Raw genomic sequence first — 13,045 nt, forward strand, 5'->3', positions numbered from 1 at the left:
CGAATCAAATTCAATCAAATCAGCAAATATAAAGAACGGCTAAAATTAAACGATTCCACATCTAGAAAGCCTTTTTGGAATTGAGTTATGATGGGTTTCTTATTTTTCCAAAAATGGAAAGGAAGGCCATTTGGAAGACACTTCGTAAATTAAGAGATTGATGTTAAACGAGGAAGAACAATTTAATTTATTTTTGTAATTTTATTTTTATTTTTTATGAATAAAATTTTAATAAAGTCGGTAAATTCAAATTAACGTTTTAAAACTTTAGGAGGGCTTTAAAAAGGGACCAGATATGGGTTGCATTTTAACCGTGTTGTGCAAAGATCTAAGAGGGCATGTTCCATTATGAGTTTTGATAAGTTGCTTCAGGCTTTGTCTCTGCCTCTGCTTCTGCCTGCAATATTAATAGCCACTTTCATATTCTTCTTCTCCTGCTGGATATTGCACCAGAGTCTAAGGAATGAGAGATTGCCTCCTGGACCCTATCCATGGCCAATCATCGGCAATTTCCACCAAGTGAGACTTCCTCTTCACCGTACTCTCAAAAATCTTGCTGAGAAATATGGTCCCATTTTGTTTCTGCGCTTTGGCTCTGTACCCACTGTGGTTGTTTCTTCATCTGAGAAGGCCAAACACTTTCTTAAAACTCATGATTTGATATTTGCCAGCCGACCTCTAACATCGGTAGGAAAATATTTCTTCTATAACTTCAAAGATATTGCCTTCAGTCCTTATGGAGATCACTGGAGGAAAATGAGGAAAATATGCGTGTTAGAACTTAGAACTGCTCACTGGCAAAAGAATCGAGTCCTTCAAGCATGTGCGACAGGAGGAACTGTCTGCGATGATTGCGAGTGAGAGTGAGAGTGGCAGGATTGCCGTGAATGTGAGCAAGGCCATCTCTACTTCTCTAGCGAATATACTTTGGCGAATACTGGCGAGGAAGAAATTTTCCGACAATGACTTGGGGGCCGATGGCAAAGGGTTCGCGGATCTGGTGGTCGAGGTGTCCATTGCGGTCGGAAGTTTAAACCTTGGAGACTTCATTCCTTATTTGGGTTGCCTTGATTTGCAAGGTATCAAGCGGGCCCTAAAGAAGGCCAACGCAAGATTTGATGCATTCGCTGAGAAAATGATAGATGAACATATTAATGCCTCCACCATCAGAAATGATGAGGCAGATGCAGAGTGTCATGTTAAAGATATCATCGATGTGCCAAGAACGATAATACGGAGGCAAAAGTTACACGTGAAATAATCAAGGCAATTACATATGTATGTTCATATGCCATCGCCCACTGCTATTCTTTTCAAATTATCAAACATGAATAAATTCTCTAACTTTTATCAATGTATTTGTATTGGTGCAGGAGTTGTTTTCTGCTGGAATGGAGACATCGGCAAACGTGTTAGAATGGGCCATGAGTGAGCTGCTAAGACATCCTCATGCAATGAAGAAATTGCAGCAAGAAATCGAATCCGTCGTTGGCCAACAAGGTATAGTAAAGGAGTCGGATCTGGCAAGCATGGTATACCTCCATTGTGTCGTGAAAGAGACCCTACGGCTATACCCATCGCTGCCGCTAGCGCTTCCCCACGAGTCTGTAGAGGCTGTCACAGTTGGGGGGTACTATATACCAAAGAAAACAATGGTAATCATGAACTTGTGGGCTATAGGAAGGGATCCCAGTGTGTGGGGCGCAGATGCTTCCGAATTCAAGCCGGAGAGATTTATGCAGATGGAAGAAAATGTTATGGATTTATCCGGAGGTCAATCAGACTTCAGGATGCTTCCATTTGGGGCGGGAAGAAGAAGATGCCCAGGATCTGCCATGGCTATTCTGACGGTTGAGTTTACGTTGGCTCAGTTGTTGCACACTTTCGACTGGAGAGTAGAAGGCGATCCGTCAGAGCTGGATATGAAGGAAGCATGTGCAACCACGATGCCAAGACAAACTCCGCTGCTTGCTTATCCAAGTTTGAGGCTGCCAGCTCGTTGTCCTTAGAACTCCGTAAACTATCTATCTATGTACGCAGGGTAGGGAAAGCTTTTCACAAAGTATATCTATAATAAGCGTGAAAGCTGAACATCCACTATGGGGAGTGATGGTAGACTGCTATTTTCTGTTTCACTTGCTAAATTCGTAGTTATGCCTACAAATCTGTAATAGTTAAAAATATTAGATAGATTCCAGTTGTTGGGCTGCTCTTTTCATTATGAGAAGATGTAGAGCACGCTACCTGACATGTAACTGTTCTGGCAGGCTCGCCAGTCAAAGCTTTACATCGGATCATCGCTGGCCAGTCTAAACAGGCACCTAGATTGTAATAGTTTTATTCAGAATTGAATCGTTTTGCTTGTTTATTTTTATTGTTTGAGAGGGAGGATTTAACAGTTACAATTGATCTAATTTAATTTTCCTGGACTAGCTGCAACTCAGAAGCACTTAATTTACGTAAACATCATATTATCTTTTTACAGATTGCTTATAAAACCATAACAATTGTTCAACGATTTGAAGTGGGTTGTCCGATTTAGAGTATTTGGCTTTGATTATATATGAATGGAGGATGTTTTTCGTTGATAATATTATAGTTTATGAAATTCTGTAATTTTGAAGTATTTTTCTGTTTTTCGGAACACCTCCAAACAAATTAATAAATATATTAATAATTTTTATTTTTGTTTATTTTGTTTATTAAGGGAAAAAGAATGATTCTTTTACAATGGGATGTTTATTATTAGGATTATGGAAAGTTGGGTTGAGCTTGGATAGTTTTAATTTTCTAAAGTGGTTTCTATCTTTTACTTTTCATGATGGAATACTTATAATCAAGGTAGTTTTAATTTCCCAAAATGGCTTCCATATTTAACCCCTCAAGAATGGGATCATGGAATACTTATAATCAAGGTAGTTTTAATTTCCCAAAATGGCTTCCATATTTAACCTCTCAGAATGGGATGTTTATCGCCAAGATAGTTTTAATTTCTCAAAAAAACTTCCATCCTCAACCTCTCACAATGAGATGCTTATCACCAAAGGCTTCTATCCTCAACCCCTCAAAATGAGATACTTGTCACCCAAACTATGGGAAGATGAATCCTTTAAAATAATTTTATTTCCCAAAATGGCTTCCATCAGATATAAAATTTGAACTACTAAACCCCATTTAAACAACTACTTTACACATCATAGTCCTCCAGATCTTTTCAATATTGTTGATTAGTTAATTTCATAAAAACAATTTTTTCAAGAAATAACAGACCTAGGTTAATAAATACATTTTGAATGAGTAAAAATATTGGAACAATTGGCAGTACCTCCGTCATATTATTTGCGATGATACTTCGATACTCTTCTGGGAATGAGCTACGAGTAATAGGGGATTCGATTTTGAATGAATAAAAAATGGAAATAGCTGCAAGGTCATAAGGAATGTAATAGAAGATAACACAGTAATTATTTCAGTTTCTTGACAATGTTGACTATACAATCGTCATAGTTGTCTTGCTGTTTGATTGATTCTTTTTCACTTTCTTGCTAATCGTCATAATTGTCTTGCTGTTTGATTGATTCTTTTTCAGTTCCTTGCTAATGTTGACCCTGCAATCGTCATAGTTGTCTTACAGTTTGACTGATTTCTTTTGAATGGCTAACACTATCCAACCATACACACCCAAGTCTAATATCTGCAGTGTCACCATAGGAACAACGGGAGTGCATTTTTTATTAGAATCTTCACCTACAGAAACTATTCTCCGTTGTCTATTTATAGCTTAACGCTCGAGACAGATAGCATGGAGGTTATTAAAGTTATCATGTTTCGCACTGGGAACAAACTATCTGTATATCACCACTTTTTTTTTCATGCGTACACCGGCACTTCATCTCAGCAGTCATTTTTTTAATGCTTTGACAGACCTCCATGAAGTCCAACATGGAAATAGATCTCATGCGCGACAACCTCTACAGGATAGCTTCTACGATAATCAAATCCAGAACATCGAAGAAGCCTCCAAAAGAGGTTTAAATAGCAGCCGAATATCCAGTAAATCTTGGCAGCTTACATGCAATATGTTATTTCGTTCGCAACATTCAGCTTCAAATTAAATATTAGTAAACACAAACACTATAGTTCTATGAAAGTGTCAGTTCCGCTTCTAACATTAATTCTTTTACCAAAAGTATACTTCTGCACACTACTAAAGATTAATTGAATGTTTTGTACTACAAATTTCAAAAGTTTATATTTCAAATTTCATAGAATTTTAAAATAAGAAATTAGTTAATTTTTTTTTATTATAAAAAATTATTATAAATAAGATATAAATTTTATATTTAGATATTAGTTTTTGGTATTCAACTGCTTTAAGTAAGTCATTCATTTATGATTAATTTCTCATAATATTTTAATAGTTCACTTGGCACTCATTTTATCTCTGATCATTTCCATGAAAGTATGTCATTCATCTATGACTAATTTTTCATGATTTTTGAATAGTTCACTTAGCACTCATTTCATCTATGACTATCATTTATGACCATTTCCATGAGAGATAGTCGTAACTCACTCACTAATAGTGAAAATAAATCATTTTTCCTCCACAATCAAGCCCACTTAGCTTGCTACACCATTTGCAAAACCTTAGCAAGTATTGTGCCTCATGGACCATTCAAGTAGGGTTCCCTTAGCATTTCCATGTCATCTATGACCATTTCCATGATAGGTAGTCGTAACTGACTCACTAATAGTGAAAATAAATCAGTTTTTCCCCACAATCAAGCCACTTAGCTTGCTACGCCACTTGCAAAACCTTAGCAAGTATTGTCACTCATGGACCATTCAACTAGAGTTCCCTTAGCATTGCATTATATTAGATGTCAAAACGGACTCACTAATAGTGAAAATAAATTGTTTTTCCCCACAATCAAGCCCACTTAGCTTGCTACCCTATTTGCAAAACCTTAGAAAGTATTGTGCCTCATGGACCATTCAAGTAGAGTTGACCATTCAAGTAGAGTTCCTTTAGCAGTGCATTATATTAGATGTCAAAACTGACTCACTAATTGTGAAAATAAATTATTTTTCCCCACAATCAAGCTCACTTAGCTTGCTACTCCATTTGCAAAACCTTAGCAAGTATTGTGCCTCATGGACCATTCAAGTAGAGTGTCAAAACTGACTCACTAATAGTGAAAATAAATTATTTTTCCCCACAATCAAGCCCACTTAGCTTGCTAGTTCATTTGCAAAACCTTAGCAAGTATTGTGCCTCATGGACCATTCAAGTAGAGTTCCCTTAGTAGTGCATTATATTAGCTGACTCACTAATAGTGAAAATAAATTATTTTTCCCCACAATCAAGCCCAGTTAACTTGCTAATCCATTTGCAAAACCTTAGCAAGTATTGTGCCTCATGGACCATTCAAGTAGAGTGTATTATGGTCACCCATCCCAAATCGCCTCTGGCTCAAGTGCGCTTAACTGTGGAGCTTTTCCCCACAATCAAGCCCACTTAGCTTGCTACCCCATTTGCAAAACCTTAGCAAGTGTTGTGCTTCATGGACGATTCAAGTAGAGTTCCCTTCACTCTTTTGAATTAAGTATTGGAGGTTTTCGTAGTGCATTATATTAGATATCATTTTTTGGGATTCAACTGCGTTACGAATTTCTCATGATTTTTGAATAGTCCACTTAGCATTAATTTCTCATGATTTTTGAATAGTCCATTTAGCACCACAATTTCTCATGATTTTTGAATAGTCCACTTAGCACTCATTGCATCAGGTGATGCTCACAGGGGTGAAGAAGTGGAATTGAAACTAGTGAAAATAAATCACATAGCGTCAATCATCACTTACCGGGCTTGCACCCAGTAACCAGGACTTTCGGGAGGTCACCCATCCTACATCGCCTCTGGCTCAAACACACGTGTGGAGTTTTTCCCCACAATCAAGCCCATTTAGCTTGCTACTTCATTTGCAAAACCTTAGCAAGTATTGTGCCTCATGGACCATTCAAGTAAAGTTCCCTTCACTCTTTTAAATTAAGTATTGGGGTTTTTGCACTGCATTATATTAGATATTATTTTTAAGTCAATTTCATTATTTATATTGTACTTCTTTTTATTTATTTTGATTAAAAAAAAAACTTTTTAGATTAAATAATATTTTTATATAAAATTGTGAAAAAAAGTTTTTAAATATATTTTAATTTAAAATTGAAATTGGTTTTATTAAAATATTTATCTAACTACATTCTCAACATGGTAATATACCCTTACTCTTTTCACCCCATTCGTTTGATGTGGATTGTGATATATCTAACAAATAACAAATATATCATCGGGACTCTACATCATAGTGGCATCTTCTTTTGGCAAGAGGCGATTACTACTTGACAAACAACAGACCGATTTGGAAAGAAGCTACTCATCTAAACCTCTCCAGCACTGCTGCTGTAGAGTGGAAGCTCATTTGTTCACATTTGAATCTGGCGGGCCTTTACAGAAATGATCATGTGGATACTATTACATGGTCTAGTAAACTAGCAGAAAACAATATTGTAGTTGCTGATACATACTATCAGCTGTGCTTACTTCAATCTGACCACTCGGGGAATGGGTGGTTCACTAAATTTTGGAGTCCACTACTTCCTATTAAAATCACTATTTTCCTCTGGCTGGTGTGGAAGAATAAGAATTTGACCTGGGAAAATCTTCAAGTGCGGGACTGGTCTGGCCCTGGATTCTGTGTTCTATGTGAAAATGACGCTGAGAACAACTCACACCTCTTCAAAACTTGTACTTCAGTTTCCACTTTATGGCAACAATTAGAGCGTAGAATAGGCAACTTGGGGCCATACATGTGTGACATTGAACTTTGGCTGACCTGGTGGAGCACCCAAACCAGCCCAAGAAGACTCATTCCTGCCATATTTATATGGGAAATATAGAAATGGCGCAACAACATCATATTCAACAATCACAGGGAGCTGGCATCGAGCATGCTGGAGAGAATTGCACAAAAACAGAGGATGTTCTACAATCCTCTCCAAAACAGAGGCCATCTCGAAATCTGCAAAAAATGGAATTGGTATATCCTTCAGGTTTCTTTGATGGGGCTTCAAGAAATCACAAATGTGGTTGTGGTTTCATAATCAACTTTCACTCAGAACTATCATATCATGTCTTCTGGGGCGCTGGCGCTGGATCAAACACAAAGACGGAAGTAGTGGCCCTCTAGGGATTACTTTGGTCACAAACTTTCTGGACATTCAAAATTTACATGTTTTTGGTGACTCCAAGGTTGTCATTGACTATGTTTGTTTACAGGCTCATATTCAAAAATATTCACTACAAGGTTGGCTAATGCAAATCAAAAATATTTGGAGTTCCCTAAAAAATACCACAATCCAGCATATCAGCAGAATTTTAAATTCTGAGGCAGACACACTACCAAAGAATGCTCTGGATTTGGAGTTGGATGGTTTACATGTATCTATCAAATTGAAGGAGACTTGGCTAGATGTTGGAAACTTCCCAATCCCTTGTTAGTTCTTAGATCTCTCTATCGCTAGACTTTTCCTAACTATCAATTGCATACTTTCTCAGGAGACTACTTCTGCAACACTCTTTTTGTTTTATAATTGATCGCACTATCTAGACAAAAATTTGGTGCTTCAGCGAAAAAATCAAAAACAGGAGCCAAAGGCTTGGCCACTGGGCTTTCAGTGTCCTCTCCCAGGAGTGACAGCTTTAAACTTGTAAAATACAATGTTACCTCCTAGGTAGATGGTGTTTCAGTCATAACATATATACTCCTTTTTTTCCTGTCTAACACCGGAGTTCTTGCAAAAGAAAAAGGCCAATTGTTGACACAACATTAGATTCAGTACATATCACCACGGTTGATGGGTAAATAGGCCCTTATGATGCTACAGGCAGCTATACAACAACAGGACTATCATTCCCAACAGGAATATATTTTCAACAAAACAATATCAACTCATGTTTTTGGTCTATGTCATAGACTTTGGATGATGAAATAGGCTATTTTTGTATTTTTCTACTGATCTGTAACATGCACAATATGTCTTCAATTTTGTCCTGATATAACTCAGGGTCACAGTGTTTGCTTTTGAGTTCAAGAACTCCACATTTTTTGTCATATTGTCAAATAGTGGCATCTGATTGCCAATATAATATATATAAAGCTTTTTTAGTTCTAAAAAAAAAACACACACACACAAATATTTTAAATATATATATAATTTATGAAACAGATTATTGATAATAAATAACTTACTAAATATATTACCAATTTTTTTTTTTAAGTTGTGTATAGTGAGATTTTTTGGAAAATTTTCTAGTAGGTTTTTCTCCTCTAATTTCTCCAAAATCACAACCCATGATCGAATTGCCCTAAGAGTTTTTCAGTGTGATCAATCTATATATACAGTGAAAAACTAGTTTAAATAACACAAATCAAGATTTCACCTCAATTTTTCCGCTCAATATCCATAAACAAATCTATTATTTTTATAAATTATTGTTTATTGAGATATTTTTTTTTCTAATTTTAATAAGATATTCATCACCAATACTACCATATTCTCTTTATCCATTTCATCGATTATCTATTGAATATGCTAATGTATTGTTTCTGAGTTATAATAAGATATTCATATTTTTTCAGTTTTGCGAAAATATTCATCACCCATACTACCATATTCTCTTTATCCATTTCATCTAATTATCTATTGGATATGGATGTTGTGATATTGAGAAACAGAAAGAGTGCATTATCTATTCTCGCTATCCAAATATCTATTGGATATGGATTGTGTGATATTGAGAGACGGAAAGAGTTAATTATTTTTTAATAGAAATTTTTGAATATGAAATTTGTTGCCTGAATAGATAATTTTCAATAAAAGTTTCTGGTTAATTTCTTGATTCACTTATATTTATGTTCACTCTGACTCACTATAATAAAGGCCATTCCAACGGCAGACTTGAGTTGGAGTGCAGAAAGATCTGAACAATTCATTCGTGCAGTTTTGACAGCGTTAAGATTAAATATGAATAAGCAGAGAGCGAGCGTTCAACAAATGTTAAAGATATTCTGTAAAAAAAAAATGTTAAAGATAAACGATAATTAGGTATACCCTCGAGTGACAATCATCTCTTAAATTATGTACTCTGTTTTTATTAATGAAAGGATACCAAGAAAAAAGCCGAGAGCGACCGTTCAACAAATGTTAAAATAAAGGACAAATTAGGTACACCGTAGGGTGAAATATATTGAGATTGTGTATCAGTATTGAAATATCTTGAGATTGTGCATGTCACTGGTGACAAATCTGGATTCCGTTTATACGGGTTTGATCTTTTGGTTAGCTTGAGTTCTCCTAGAATTGAAGGCGTTCCACGTATTAGGATAAGATATGTAATATTTGCATTTTCATTTCACCAATTTACCATGGTCTGATTTTTTCCTTAAATGTATTATGTTTTTACATATCGAAATACATTCCTACTAACCCTAGGATTGCATAACGTATAGTGCTTTCTGGAGATGCCCTTGTGTAGCTGTCGTTAACTTTCCTAAATGGGAGAATGTATCAAAACCGTACATTAACTTTCGGCTATTATAATTTTAAATAATTATATAATAACAATTAACACCAACAATCCACAAAAATATTTCCTATTATAAACATGAATTTTATTTTTTTTATTAAATATAGGATAATCATGAATTTTATTTTTTTTATTAAATTTAGGATAATCGATAACTAGTGAGAGTTATCTTGAACAGATCCAGATCAAATTTAACTGGCTGCCACTATAAACCTAGACATCTAGCCAAGACACAATACTTCATATATATACTCAATGAGATTTGAACTCTCATCTCTTGGGTTACTCAATGAAATTTGAACTCTCATCTCGTGGGTTACTCAATAAGATTTGAACTCTCATCTCGTGAGTTTCACCTAGAAACAAAACTTAGCAATAAACCCCATATCACTGTATATTATAAACATGAATTTTCACACACATATCTTAAAGAACTGCTACTTTCCATTGTAAGATTGAAAATCCTTCATTATTGTGCCTGTAACTCTGGAAAAAAACGCTGAGAGGAACTAATCACGAACCTGAAATTGCAGTCATTAGAAAACCGTCTCGAACTCCTATCTCTTAATGCTTGAAGATCATGGAAGCTCCTTATATTCTTTCCTCTCTGATTCCGAACCATAGGCTGATCAATGCACGCGAGTTTTGCTCGGTAGTACCAGGCAAGCTCGGACCGCGAAATCTACCATAGACACCAGGAAAAAGCATGTCATTAATCGCCTTTAAGATCCTAGGTGAATGTCATTATGGTTATATAAATGTGTGGAAAAATTTAATGGCAGTCGATTCGTTGGTTACTATTTTGCAAGGGCTTTGATTGGATTCTAACATTAAAAGTGCTAGAGGAAGTTGGTTTATCAATTTCAAGTGAGTGTACGAGTAAGTTGGTTTATCAGTTTTAAGTGAGTGTGAGAGAAACTAATTCCAAGCATTGTCAATAGCTATTAATCTAGGTTTTAATGTTGGAGAAATTAATTCTAACCACTTACTACTTATAGTTGTTAATCTTGCTAGGTATTATAGTTGTTAATTTCAGTGTCATAATAAGTTTCATTTCAGTTTAATTAGTTGAATTCCAATTGAATTTTACTCTAGTTATTTATTAGTGATATTTCCTATATAATCTTATTTAACTATTTAAGAATATTGCAAAAAAATAATTATTTCCATATATTTTAGTTTAATTAGTTCCATATATTTTAGTTTTTAACATGGTAGCATAGTGTAACCTGAATAACTCCTAAAGGGACCAACAAAAAGCCCAAAAAACAAAAAGCCCAAAATGTTTGAAGAAGCCTGCAGCCAAGCAAGTGAAGGCCAAGAAACAGATTGTTGCCTAAAGCAGAAAGAAAAGGCTGGAAATTTAAAAATCTCTTGAAGTGGCAACTCACGCAAATAAAAGCTACGCTGCAAGCCTGTCTGTGTGTCTGTTTGTTTGTTTTTTTTTTTTTTAATTCAGATGATATCATCGCAAACATGCAGGGTTAAGGAAGTAATTTTCGATAGCCATACTGAAGGAGCTCGTCTTGTGAAAGACTTGAGCCGCAGGAGGAGCCAAAAGTGAAGGCCCGAAAAGCCCAGCAAAGTCAAGGAATAAAATGTCAAAGGCCTTTGTAAGGCATTTTCGTGACTCGACAAAAGACAAATGATGGCTACGAATGTCGCTCTTTCTTCCTTTCAAAGTTTCATTATGAAAATATCATTCCTTTCTCTTAAGAAATAGGGCTTCGTATTTTATTACGAAAGGTCATAAGCTTAGGTGAATTCGTTTCAAAAGAGCTTATTCCATTTTAAAAGTCAAGTACCTTTTGAAATGGCTTTGTTTTTCATTTATTTAAAAAAAGGCATTTGTCTTATTAAGGTGTAGTTTTCCACTTAAAAGGCCTTCTTTGACAGAGTTTTAAGAAAGTTAAAAGGATATTTATGTAAATTGTAATTTTTAAAAGAAATCGTTTGTGAAAGTTTTTCGAAATTGTTGTTTTTTTGAGAGTTTGTACATTTGTATATTTTGTGGAAGTTAAGAAGCAAAGAAACCACAGCAGAAAAAATTTTATTTTAGGAAGCCACCATGTTTGTTTTTGGGTCTTTATAATACTAGTGATTACCCCATTACTATTGTAGTTATACCCCTTATTTATATTTTTGTGTCCCTATTACCCCCATATTGTTATTTTTGTGTCCCATAGAATCCCTCTATTGTTATTTTTGTGGCTTTATATTATTATTGTTAGGTCGGCTGGATTATATTGTGACTCCTTACTCCTATATATAGAAAGGAGGTTTTGTCATTTGTATCATCCAAGAATTGTTCATTTATATAATGTAAAGGAGGTTGCCCCCTCGAATAGGCTGAATTCTAAGGCGTTGATCTATCTTTTCTATCTTTTCTTGAGCTGGTTCCATAACATTTGGTATCAGAGCTTTGGATTCTAGGGTTTCGCTGCTCCAAACAGGTCATCGTGGCATTTTCGCTATAACTTTTTTCTGTGACGTTTCAGAAGTCGCAAAAAAAACCTATTTAAGAAGAAATCGCGCTGAACCTTGGATCCGAATTTCAGAGCTTTTCACGCGATATTTGCGGAGATATGATCTGAGGAAGTTGGTCTTTTTACAGGCTCCTGAATTACATTCAAAACAGGTGACCTGGGGAAAATCGTCATAACTTTCTCTCTGGGGATCGGATTGAAATTTCGTAAGAAGATACAAAAAGAGGACGGAATGTAGTTTCTTGTGTGAGTGTTTCAGATTCAAAGGTTGAAACAGTGACTCGTGGTACGTCGTACAAGTTCGCTCTACTGAACCAGTCTAAAAGCAAGTCACTATGGGAGATTTCACATAACTCTTCCTTGGAGAATCCAATTTGGCTCAGACTTGTGTCATTGGAAAGAGGACGCAGAAGGCTACTACAGGTAGCAATTTCAGAACTGGATGATCCGAAATTACAGAGATACATCAGATTCAATATCAGGCTTCTATAGAGTGAAAAAAGGTGTGTAGTTTTTTTAAATTTTTGTGTAAGCTTGGTTTAACGGAATTCAAAGGGAATATTAAAGCATTATTATCGGTAACTGATGACCCGAGGAAAGAAAATGCAAACACCTAGTAAGGAACCTGAAAGCTCTAGCATGACTCATGAAGAAGAGGAAGAAATGCTACATGATATATCAAAATTACAAGAACAAGTGCAACAAATGTCACGCTCACAAAAGCTAACAGAAGCTAAGATAAGTGGCGTGGAATCTAAGATAAATGGTGTGGAATCTAAGATAAAGGGCATGGAAGCTAAGATGGATGATTCGAAGACAGATTTGAAGAGAGACATGACATATTTGAAGATAGATTTGAAGACAGACATGGAAAAATTGAAGAAGTTGCTACAAGAAAGGGTCACTAATG

General features: G+C 35.5%; 1 pseudogene across 1 annotated transcript; it reads left to right on the forward strand.

Annotated features, from left to right (window-relative positions):
- The first annotated feature begins 327 nt into the window (after positions 1-327).
- Positions 328-2,368, forward strand: LOC149251961 (cytochrome P450 750A1-like; annotated as a pseudogene). Its single transcript, XR_016266030.1, has 2 exons — positions 328-1,278; positions 1,374-2,368. The product of XR_016266030.1 is annotated as a cytochrome P450 750A1-like (transcript).
- The last annotated feature ends 10,677 nt before the right edge of the window (positions 2,369-13,045 follow it).

This window comes from Pinus tabuliformis, chromosome 7 (genome assembly GCF_031772625.1).
Source record: "Pinus tabuliformis cultivar Carrire ecotype Pingquan chromosome 7, CPIR1, whole genome shotgun sequence".
NCBI classification, from domain to species: domain Eukaryota; kingdom Viridiplantae; phylum Streptophyta; class Pinopsida; order Pinales; family Pinaceae; genus Pinus; species Pinus tabuliformis.